The sequence below is a fragment of the Choloepus didactylus genome, chromosome 24 (assembly GCF_015220235.1).
Source record: "Choloepus didactylus isolate mChoDid1 chromosome 24, mChoDid1.pri, whole genome shotgun sequence".
Classification (NCBI taxonomy): Eukaryota; Metazoa; Chordata; class Mammalia; order Pilosa; family Megalonychidae; genus Choloepus; species Choloepus didactylus.
Window position 1 is genome coordinate 4,493,149 of NC_051330.1, and position 13,058 is coordinate 4,506,206.

Below are 13,058 nucleotides of genomic sequence, written 5' to 3' on the forward strand. Positions count from 1 at the left end.
ATAGTTTTGATGAAAATTTATATGGTTTTACAATCTAAAATCCAGCATTTACCCTTCTAGATATATTCCCAAAAGAAATGCACATGAATAAGTACCAAAGACATGTTACATATTAGAGTTGTCATAATAAAAAAAAATCCAGGAAAAAGTATATGTTAATAAAATGTAATGTATGGCAACAAAAATAAAACACTGCTATGTTCAGGAGCATAGATGACTTTCACTAATAAAATATTGAGCTAAGAAGGCAGTCTTGAAAGAATACACACAAGATGATTCCATTTATATAAATTATAAAAATAGTGCAAAAAGCTCTAATGTTCAAAGTTAAGATAGAAGTATGATTTGTGGAGGAGGCAAAAGCATGGCATATAGGAGGTTGGTAATATTCCATTCCACATGTGGTTGATAGTTAAACAGGTAAGTTCATCTTGTGAAAATTCATTAAGTTGTATACTTGTGATTATGTGTTCATTTTCATATATATTAATATTTCATACATCTTTTAAAAAATATCCTGAAATTTTAATTTATTTAGTTTCAAATATTTAAGCTCTTTTTCAAAGAACTAATAGTACTTCTTTACAAGCATGAAATGCAAATTTGTGTAGTGTTCTATATTTTTGTGTAAATAACAGCACTTGAATTACATATGTGAATGTTGAAAGTTTCGGGTTGTGTATGTTACCAGAATGAAAGTTAAAATATGAAACATTGGAGTGTATAACACAGTGAATGCTGTTTTGGATGATAGACTGGAGTTAATAGTGCAAGCATATTTATGTTCTTTCATGAATTAGATAAAAAATGTATGACTCTACTACAAGGTGTTAATAATAGGATGGTATATGGGAAAATACACCTAATGTAAATTAGGGACCATAGTTAATCATGACATTTGAATATTCTTTCCTCAATTGTAACAAAGGTGCCACACTAATGCAATCTGTCAATAATAGGGGATTATATGGGAATATGGTATTTTTACATGATTTTTCTGTAAACCTAAAGCTTCTCTAATAAAACAAATAAAACAAAAAGTTAATAGTGGGAAAGGGGCAAAATGGCGGCATAAAGAGGCATGGAAGCTAAGTAGTCCCCCTGGAACAACTACAAAAAAACAGAAACAACTAGTAAATAATCCAGAATAACTGCGGGGGGACAAACGAGACCATCCACTCATCATACACCAACCTGAATTGGGAGGAATGCCTGAGAACACAGCATAAAATCTGTAAGTAAAACCTGTGGAACCAGGTCGGGAGACCCCCTCCCCCATAGCCCGAGCTGCAAAGCCTCGTGGTGCCAGAGAGAAGCTCTCTCCCAGCAAGCGAATATAGCTCAGCTGAGCTCCAACTGGGGTTTTAAGTAGTGAGTGTGAACTGCTCACTACAGGTACGCAGCCCCAAAAAACAGACAGAGGCTTTGGGTGACGAGTGACCTGGGAGAGCCAGAGGGTCGCCTTGGACTGGGTCTGAAGGGGACTATCTGTTTCTTTTTTGGCTCAGTGGAGAAAGCCCCAGTCATATTCAGTTTCCAGGGCTGTGACTCTTGGAAGGGTGGAGACAACACAAGCAGAGAGTGAGACCATTGAAATGCTAATGACCTCCACCTGGGGGCTCTGTCTTCTCTAGGAGGAAAGGGGTGGGGCCCTTTCCATTCAGAACCAGACCCCAGAGCCTAGGGGAACACGGCCACACCTCCTCACACCAGTCAAGAACCATAGGCTAACAGGGATCACCTGCTGGGCAGAAAAGCACAGTGACACAAGACATCAAAGGGTGGAGTAATTTTCTAAGACACACCCACAAGGAAACCAGATACGGAATATTTCTTCCCTCTGGGACCTGAGCCTGTTCTGGTCTGGGAAAACCTGAGTTGGATAGCCAAGGAAACCATGCCTAGACAACAGAAAATTACAACCTACACTAAGAAAAACAAAGTTATGGCCCAGTCAAAGGAACAAACGTACACTTCAACTGAGATACAGGAATTTAAACAACTAATGCTACATCAATTCAAAAAGTTGAGAGAAGATATTGCAAAAGAGATAGAGGCTGTAAAGGAAGCACTGAGCATGTATACGGCAGAAATCAAAAGTTCAAAAAAACAACTAGTAGAATCTATGGAAATGAAAGGCACAACACAAGAGATGAAAGACACAATGGAAACATACAACAGCAGATCTCAAGAGGCAAAAGAAAACACTCAGGAACTGGAGAACAAAACACCTGAAAGCCTACATGCAAAGGAGCAGATGGAGAAAAGAATGAAAAAATATGAGCAACGTCTCCAGGAACTCAAGGATGAAACAAAGTACATTAATGTACGTATCAGTGGTGTCCCAGAAGGAGAAGAGAAGGGAAAGGGGGCAGAAGCAATAATAGAGGAAATAATTAATGAAAATTTCCCATCTCTTATGAAAGACATAAAATTACACATCCAAGAAGCGCAGCGTACTCCAAACAGAAGAGATATGAATAGGCCTACACCAAGACACTTAATAATCAGATTATTAAATGTCAAAGACAAAGAGAGAATCCTGAAAGCAGCAAGAGAAAAGCAATCCATTACATACAAAGGCAGCTTAATAAGACTATGTGCGGATCTCTCAGCAGAAACCATGGAGGCAAGAAGGAAGTGGTATGATATAGTTAAGATACTGAAAGAGAAAAACCGCCAACCAAGAATCCTGTATCCAGCAAAGCTGTCCTTCAAATATGAGGGAGAGCTCAAAATATTTTCTGACAAACAGACAATGAGAGACTTTGTGAACAAGACACCTGTCCTACAGGAAATACTAAAGGGAGCACTACAGGGTGATAGAAGACAGGAGTGTGTGGTTTGGAACACAATTTTGGGAGATGGTAGCACAACAATGTAAGTACACTGAACAAAGGTAACTATGAATACGGTTGAGAGAGGAAGGTGGGGAGCATGTGAGACACCACAAGAAAGGAGGAAAGATAACGACTGGGACTGTGTAACTTGGTGAAATCTAGAGTATTCAACAATTGTGATAAAATGTACAAATATGTTCTTTTACGAGGGAGAACAAGCAAATGTCAACCTTGCAAGGTGTTAAAAATGGGGAGGCATTGGGGGAGGGATGCAATCAGCATAAACTAGAGACTGTAACTAATGATAATGAATCATTGTATTATGCTTCCTTTAATGTAACAAAGGTGATATACCAAGGTGAATGCAGATAAGAGGGGGGGATAGGGGAGGCATGTTAGACACTTGACATTGGTGGTATTGTCTGATTCTTTATTCTACTTTGATTTAAGGTTATTTTTCCTTTTGCTGCTTCCTAGCTGTCATTATTTTTTCCTCTTTCTTTTGCCTCTCTACCTTCTTTGACTCTCCCTCCTGCCTTGTGGAAGAAATGTAGATGCCCTTATATAGATAGTGGTGAAGGTGGTGAACACATAAATATATGACCATGCAGAAAACCATCAATTATTTACTTGGGATGGAATGTATGGTGAGTGAACAAAACCATATTAAAAAAAAAATGGGTTGATGACAAAACCTCGAGGGCAATATACTGAGTGAAATAAGCCAGACACATTAGGACAATTCAGGGTCTCACTGATAGGAACTAATTATAATATGTAAACTCATAGACATGAAATATAAGGTACCAAGATATAGGGCGAGGCTTAAGAATGGGGAGTGGTTGCTTAGTATGAGCAGAATGTTCAATTAGGATGAACTTAAATGTTTGGAAATGAACAGGGGTGTTGGTAGCAAGATGTGAGAATAACTAACAGCGCTGAATGGTGTGTGAATGAGGTGGAAATGGGAAGCTCAGAGTCATATATGTTACCAGAAGGAAAGTTGGAGGCCAAAAGATGGGAATGTATAAAACTGAATCCTGTGGTGGGCAATGTCCATGATCAACTGTACAAATACTAGAAATCACTTCCATGAACCAGAACAAATGTATGACAATACAATTAGAAGTTAATAATAGAGGGGCATATAGGGAAGAACTATATACCTATTACATTTTTTCATAAACAGTAACAAATATACTATATCAATACTATGAGTCAACAATTGAGGGGGGTTGGTTAGGGATAGGGGAGGATTAGAGTTTCCTTTTCTTTTTTTCTTTTTTCATCTTTCACTTTATTTGTCTGGAGTAATGAAAAGTTTCTAAAAATTGAACAAAAATTAAGTGTGATGGATGCACAGCTGTATGAGGGTACCCAGGGGCAAGTGATTGTACACTTTGGATCTTTGGATAATTGTATGGTATCTGAACAATCTCAATAAAAAAGAAAAAAAAAAAGAAAAAAAAAGTTAGTAGTGCTTCTTTAGATGAGAAAAAAACAATTGTGGATATAAAAATAATAAGATATTCTAAAAAGCAACAAGGCATAAGATATTTAGAGTACACCTAATGATAAATTCATAAAACCCTCAAGAAGAGAATAAGGAGATATACTATAATCATAAATGGAATGGTTTACAATTTTGTAGATATTTCTATTTTTCCCAAATTAGTCCATTAGTTTAATAAAATACTAATGATATTTCATCAATTTTTCCAATCATGTAACAGGCTTATTCTCTAATTTTTATGGCTAAACCACCTTAAAGAATAAATAAAATTTGACAAAGATGAATAATGAGAAGGGTTTAAACTACAAGTGTTGTAGGTATAACTCAGCAGCTTTATATTAGTACAAAGTGTGATGCTGAATCATGGTCTGACATGGGTGAGTGAAAATAATAGAAAGCTAAAGCACTTCTAACATGATAAAAGGTATATCTCCTGTCATGGGTTCATCTCTACACCTCAAACCTATGATCTCTGTTAGAAAAGGCATGAGGCTAATCAGGTCATGATTTAATGGGTTTGGGCTTCATCAATAACCTCCCATTCAATTAAGAATATAGAGACAGACAATAGTTTAAACGTAAACAGCACCGAAGACAAGAATTCACCTTTAACACATTTTTACTAAAGGAGCAATTAAGGTAAAAGGAACAAGTTTACAACGTAAAAGTTAATTGATACATTGCCAAGCCTGGGAGCCCCTGTTCCTCCAGACACAGCTGGACATGAGATCAGACAGCTCCCCCTTGTCTGCATTACAGAGAATTTATAGCACTTTTGATTTTCATTCAATCAAATGATGTTCTATATTTAAATTAAATGATATTTTATGAACATGAATGTCTCATGAAGTGAAGCGCCTTGATCCATGAGTGATTCAAGATCAAAGGAAGGTATCTGTATTATCAGCATCTTAGCCTGAATGCTGGTAAAACTCTACGGACAGTATTTTTACTAGTTAAGCTGTGATTTTTGTGAGTGCAATATAACATATTTTTGCTTGTATAAAGACTAAAAATCAGAAAACAGATTACTATTACTTGTCTTCAACTTGTTAATATAGTTTTCTCATTTTATTTTATGATTAGTTTAGCCATTTCAGCATATTGATAAACATACATTTGATTAGGATGTATTCAACTTTGCTACATTATTTACAACTTCTCTATCATTAAATTAATAGCTGCAGTCCATCCTGTTTCCACAGAGGACCAAGTGATTACATATTATCTATATCTAAGAAGGTTGAGAGGGCTTTTCTGCTTTCTTTAAAATATCCATAGCCTTTTTAACTGTTCAGCTTCTACTTCAGTATAATTTTCTAATATGGGACTTGAAGGGTACAAATTATCTGTTCTGGTTATTATAGTTCTGTTAAATATGCCTCTATATCAGACAGAATAACTGGTTCTTTACTGTTAGAGCAGAAACTATGTGAGCAGCATAGAAAGAAGGAATCAGCATCCTTATTATTGGATTCCTCAGTAGGGATATTATCCTATGATACTCCATTCAGGGACAAAAGTAGTTTATAGATTATGCTTTCAATACAGAGAGAATAACATTGGGTACTTATATCAGACAATATATAAACTTGAACTTCAGAAATATTTAAAAATATAAAGGTAAGTACAGGAAATATTTGACAAATATATTTTTTGGTCTTGAACTTAGGAAACTTCTTTCCAAAACCATTGTAATACACATTAAAAGTTTTAAAATGTGATGAGTTTGACTACAGCAAAAATAGATCTTTCTTGCAGCAATGCTTTATTATGAAGTTTATAGATGCTTTCCAGGCTGAAGGAAAATACTGAACATATATAGACTACAGGAACAACTGGAAATTAACAAATTAATTGTGATGAAATGAGCATTTCATATTAGGGAGACACATAGCTCAAAAATTATATGAAGATGCACACAATGGTATATGCAATATAAGAAATGAAAATTAGAAGAATAAGTTACCAGTTACTGCCATCTCATTGGCACAATTGAACCACATTTATAACAACGTCTATGAGAGGATATGAGAAACCTGGAGACCCGAAAGCTATGTGAGGTGGGTAAACAGGTGCAGACATTGTGCTATATAATCTGGCAATAATTTATGCAAAAGAGTCTGCATTGATCTTTGAACCATCATCCACATCTTGAGTGAGTAGCCAAAAAAAAAAAAAAAAAAAAAAAAAAAAGAAAACAGTATGTTCCTAGGAAAGGGAAAACACCAACATCCAATTCCAAGTTATATATGTTTAAGAGCAGGTGCATCTGCAAGCACATAGCACTTTGGAGTAGGTCTCTCTGGGAGGAGCAGAGTGGAAGTGGTGGTCACAGAAAACTGAGAAGGGAAAGGGAAAGAAGTCATGCACAGAGCAACAATCACCGTGGGACATCTGTATAATATACCCTATTTTAAAACAGAGGAAATTATAATGGAAATAAAGTATTTAAACCCAAATGATAATGAATTGCTATTCCCTAAATTTTCTTTAACATCTAAGAAATTTAAAAAAGGAAAAAACATAATATATATATTCTATTCATGCACACAATTGTTTAATAATATTTTAACTAAGAATTCTTTCAAAGAGGGACAAAATTAATACGATCAACACATAACGTAAATATAACAGTTCATAGCATATTGTTACACACTTCAAATATTTTATGAATGATAGAAAAATCACTGATACCATTGGAGACCCATTTTATCCATCTTCAGAACATTTCCAAGTTTCCTTTCTTACCTCTAGGTTATTACTTTGTTAAAGCAGGAATGTATTCTTTTAGTCAACTGTGTATAAATATGTCTATAAGTTATACACTGTATTTTACCAATGTATGTGTTCTTATATTGTACATATCTTTTGGTAACTTGCCTTTCTATCTCAATTTGTTTTTGATATTGGCTCATGGTGATAAAGTATCCCTGGTTTTTTAATTTAAATGGTTATAATCTTTCATTAAATTACTGTAAATATAATTATTTTTGTTCCATACCAATTTAATTAAAATAACATTTTCTTGATTTTTTCTAGTGAAATACCCCTGTAATGGATAGCCATATTAATGTCTGTTTGAGCAAATCAGTGAGAATTTTTCTAGGATTGATATGATGAATTAAATTTGTTTAATTTGAAGGTGTGTGTATTTTCATATTTTCTGGATTCTAAAAATGATATGTCATGTTTTTGTGCAAAGGAATGACACTTAAGCTGCAATAGATGTTGAAATAAAGGTTCCCTTCCTAAAGTTATGATAATTTAATCTTAACCTGAAAGGGCATATCTTTGAGATGACTCTATGTTATATCTTGTTTAAGGATATACTGTATATATTTGCAATAACAATAATAATAGTTGGGGTTAACCAGAGCATGCCTTGGTAATGATCATCCTTATCCTCATCATTATCATTAATAAAACATTAAAATCATATTCAAGTTGTGTTTCTGGTATATGCCTGGGATCACCTCTATTCCAACCAATTATTTTTAAAATGTATGAGCCTGAATTCTCCTCTTTTCAAAATTAGCATTATTTTTCTAGTCTGACAACGAAATTTCTAACTGATTTGATGGATTATGACCTATTTGAAATATGAAAATGGCACTTTTGTTGAGAAGAGCAATTTATAAAAACACTATTTTCGCAGCTGTGTTTTGTCTCATCATGTTCATCTGAAGCCTCAATACTTCTTTGTTCCTCAGACTGTAGATGATGGAGTTGAGCATGGGGGTCACCGTGGTTGCTAACAAACCTACCAGCTCTTCTAGTTCAGGGTGTGGGAAGAGGTGGGCATCATGTAGATGAAGATGGCTTCACCAAAATAGAGACACACCACAGTCAGATGGGATGGGCAGGCTGCCAGGGCTTTGTTCCTCCCTTTGCAAGGGTTCATCCCGAGGGTAGTTAAGAAGATGGGTGTGTAGGATGCCAGTATGAAAACAAATGGGACAAGAAGAATCACAGTTGTTGACACAAGTTGCACCATCTCCATAGGCTGATGAATCCACACAAGAGAGTCTCTTGATGGCAGGCATCTCATGAAATTATGGTTCATCTCCTGGGAGCAGAAAACAGAGAAATGCATTGGGTAGATGGTGTGGACAAGCGTGGCAAGGGCTCCCCCATCCAGGCTGCAGCTGCCATCTGCAGAGAGACCCTGGGACTCATGAGGACGGTGTACCTCAGGGGATTGCAGACAGCCACGTAGCGGTCATAGGCCATGAGGGTTAGCAGGACACTCTCAGCAATTCCAAGTGTAAGAAAGAAAAACAGCTGAGCTGTACATGCCAGATAGGAAATGTTCTTTTTCCCTGCGAAGTAGTTGGTTACCATCTTGGGGACGGTGCTGGAGATGTAAGCCAGGTCAATGAGGGAGAGCTGATGGAGCAGGAGGGACATGAGAGTGTGGAGACGGGAGTCCAGCCGGATGAGGAGAATCAGGAGACAGTTTCCAGTGAAGGTGATGGTGTAGACGAGGAGGATGATGAGGATGAGGAGGTGGGGGTGTCTGAACCTGGGGAAGAGCCCCAGGAGGATGAAGTCAGTTGAGGTTTCATTCTTTTGGTCCATGTTTTCATTCAGAAGATCTATTAGAACTGAAAATCTACAGAGGCCAAATAACATAACAGGGGATATGGTGCTTCAGTAAAATATGTTTATATTTTTGTCAGAACCCTTTCTTTAGACAGGTAAGGCCAAATTTAAAAATAGGTCACTCTCATAAATGAGGATTTAAAAAATCCCATCCAATCAAAATGCCTGTAATTAGAAATTGTTTAGTAAAATAAAATAGCCACCTTCATTCAGCAGTGCCAGGTGTGATCCTTGTCTGAAAGATGATAGGGACCTTACAGAAGAGAAAGACAATTGACCACGGGGGCTTTCCAAGGAAACGGAATGCAGTATACAAAGTTGCAGTAAGCAACACATGACAAGGAGGTACTGTCTATTATAAATAGTTTATCAGAATGGATAAGAGTATCATTCCAATGTATATCTTTTTTCTGCATTGTGAGACACTCGTATGCATAAAGGAACATTAATGGTCAGCCAGTCATTATAAACTTTCACTTGACAATACCTTTATAAACAACTGTGACCACATGGCTTTTTTGTTTGCTTTTAAATACATTTATTTTTTATTTTATTTTGTAACATACATACAACTTTTGCAATTTTGATATTAATTGGATTCACGTTATTATGTTGTGACCCCATAACCACTACCCATGACCAAAACCTTTCTGTCTCCCAAAACAGGAACTCTGCATCCATTAAGCAGTGACTCTGCACTCCCACACCACCTCAGAAAGATCCTCTGCTTTCTGTCTCTATTCAAGATATTTCATATAAATTAAATCATACAGAGGCTGGCTTGAGTGTATGTTCCTCTTGCCAGTAGTTCTGCCATGTCTCTTTTTTCACATGGGCAGACTTTAGTATTTGGTACTCCTCAGGTGCTTGTTTTCAAACCTGGGTCTTTGTGGAGTTGAGTTCTTTTGTCTGGATATGTTTGGGTTCTAACCTGCTGCTGTGATCAGCTCTATGATCTGTATCTACGACAGGAGAGACCCAGGCTTTGAAGCTTTTGTGTGACTCCCATCCTGTGTGGGACTAAGTGAAGGGTAGGTGTCTAACTGGAGGGCACAGATTGAAAGTTCTTACCTGATTTTGGTGTTTTTTTTTTTTTTTTTTTTTTTTTTTTTTAATTTTCTTCAGTCAAGCATTTGTGGAATTCTTCTCTAATCTCTATCATACTTCTGAGTTACAAGCAAGTGAGATTTCTTCTTTTAGGGTATTCTGAGGGTGGATGTTTCCAGGGAATGTCTTACATTGCCATGTTAATAGCATCACTTTTTGTGGTTTTGATTTGCATTTCCCTAATGTCTGATGAAACTGAGCACCTTTTCATGTTTTTTTTTTTTTTTTTTTTTTTTTCCCCATTTGTATATCTTCTTTGGGGGAATGCCTATTCAAATCTTTTACCCATTTTTAAATTGTGTTGCTTCTCTTTTTGCTGTTGAGTTGTAGAATTTCTTTATATATCTGGATATTAAAACCTTATTAGATATGTGGTTTCCAAATATTTTCTCTGATGTGTAGGTTGTCACTTTACTTTCCTGACAAAGTCTTTTGATTCACAAAAGCATTTAATATTGATTAGTTCCCATTTATCTTATTTTTCTTTTGTTGCTTGTGCTTTGGTTTTCAAGTCTAAGAAAACCATTGCCTTAGAATTGAGGGTGATGTTAGCCTCGTAGAGTGAATTAGGAAATGTTTCTTCAAATTTTTAAGAATTAGAGCAGTATTGGTGTTAATTGTCCCTGGGATATTTGGTTGAATTTCCCTGCGAAACCATCTGATCCTAAGCTTTACTTTTTGGGTGGTTTTTATTACTATTCAATCTCTTTAGTAATTATTGGTTTATTGAGATCTTCTATTTCCCCTTGAATCAGTTTAGGTAATTTGTGTGTTTCTAGGAATTTGCCCATGTCATGCCATTTAATTAATTTTTTTGGTATATAGTTGTTTATAGTATCATATTATGCTTTTCAAAAATTTCTTTTGGGTCAGTAGTTATGTATCCCTTTTCATTTCCAATTTTAGTTATTTGTATCCTCTTTTTTGTTCTTTGTCAGACTAACTTTGTCAAACTTACAGATGTTTTCAAAGAAACAACTATTCATTTTGTTGGTTCTCACTGTTGGTTTTTATTCTTTATTTCATTTCATTTCTGTCCACTCTAATTTTTGTTATTCCCTTCAAGATATGTTTTCATATATTTTCTTTATTATTACCAGGATTTAAAATTTATTATCCTAACTAAAAACAATCATTTTTATTTGATACCAACAACTTCAATAGCATACACTTACAACATTCCTATACAATACCAACCATCTCCTTTCTATTGCACTTGCTATATCTTTGAACACTTTTATCCCAAAACATAGATTTAGCATTATTTTTTATGTATTTGCATTTTAGCATCTGTAAGAAGTAGGAAGCAGAATTCCATACCAACAAATACAATACAATATTACTGGCATTCATAGTTACGCAACTAGCTTCCTTTAATGGAGAACTTTATTTCTTCATGCTGCTTTGATCCACTGTACATTATCCTTTCCTTTCAGTCTGAAGCTTTCCTTAAAATTGCTCATACACCAGGTCTAGTTTTAATGAAGTCCCTCAATTTTCTTTATCAGGGAATGTTTTAATCTCTCCCTCATTTGTGAAAGAAAGTCTTGCCAGACACAAAATTTTTGGTTGGCAATTGTTTTCTCTCAGCACTTGACCCTGTTGTCATTTCAAGCAATATGTGCCCTAGAAAAATATGTTCCTTAACTTACTACATTCTTGAGGTTACTTCAGTGAACGTGTGATCTACCTCAATCATGAATGTCTTAATTCTATTACGGGAGTTCTTTATAAGAAAATGGAGTCCAGACAGTGAGAAAAAAGCCACAGAGGTAGCAGCCAGAAACTGGATATCAGTAGAATCCAGAAGAGAAGGGAGAGACCCATTTATGCTACCATGTGCTTGCAATGTTATAAACTAAGAATCAAGGATCTCCAGAAGCCGGCCCCAGAACACAGACTTTGAAAAGACAGCATCACCTTGATTGTGCCTTGATATGGGCTTTTTTCCCCACCTCAAACCAGTAGTGAATACATTCCCTTTCTTTTAGCTTAACCATTTCACGGGATTTTCTTGTGCAGCCCAGGAAACTCAAACAAATCCATACCTCCTTGCTTCCAATTTTTCTTGCAAAATTGCCCCCTAATCTCATTGGGACTCCCTTGTATGTATTATTTTACTTTTCTCTTCCCACTTTCAGAACTCTCCCTTTGCCCTTTGTGTCTGCCAGTTTGATCATCATACATCTGAGAGTGGGTTTCTTCAAATTTACCTTGTTTGGTGCTCAATGGGTTTCTTGGATGTGCATATTCATGCCTTTCCCAAATTTGGGATGTTTTCTGTCTTTTTTCCTGAAATTTCAATGTGCTATTTTCACTTTCTCTAATTTCTTTTCTCTTTCTGTTACTCAACCTGCCTCATTTCAATTGTCTTGTCTTCAAGTTTTGTGGTTCTTTCTTCTGCCATCTCCTATCTAATGTTACAACCCTCCTGGGTATTTTTTTTTTTTTTACAGTTATTGTGGTCTTCAATTCCAGTAGTTCTGTTTGGCTGTTTTTAAAATTTTTTGCATCTTTATTGAAGTTCTCATTTTGCTTATTTATTGTTTTCCTGATATCCTTTAGTTTTTTGTTGGCAATTTCTTCATCTCTTTGAGCATATAGAAATTAAAAAAAAAAAGTCTTTGTCCAGTATGTCCGCATTCTGGATTTCTCTCTTGATATTTTATGGATTTTTATCCTCTTCTTTTTGTGCCTGTTTTTTTTTTTTTGTCTTGCAGTTTTTCTGTTGCACACTCTAAATTTTAATATTTTAAAATGTTAGCTCTGAGATTTAGTCCCTGAGCTGTTTCTTGAGTTTGCATCCAGTTAATGATATGACAGAGATTTTCTTGAGTGACAGGAGCTAACACACCCAGTACACGAATGTAAAAATATCTTTTGCTGTCTTGACAACTTGGCTTTACATTGGCTGGTGCTTACTTTTAGTGTTCAGCCTTTCTATCTAGAAAGTCAGCCTAATTCAAGTTAAAAGTTCAGTGTCCACCCTGTGT

General features: G+C 35.8%; 1 pseudogene; it reads right to left on the minus strand.

Annotated features, from left to right (window-relative positions):
* LOC119519792 overlaps positions 1–8,934 on the minus strand; it is a 37,690-nt pseudogene extending 28,756 nt beyond the window's left edge.
* Between the last annotated feature and the right edge of the window lie 4,124 nt (positions 8,935–13,058).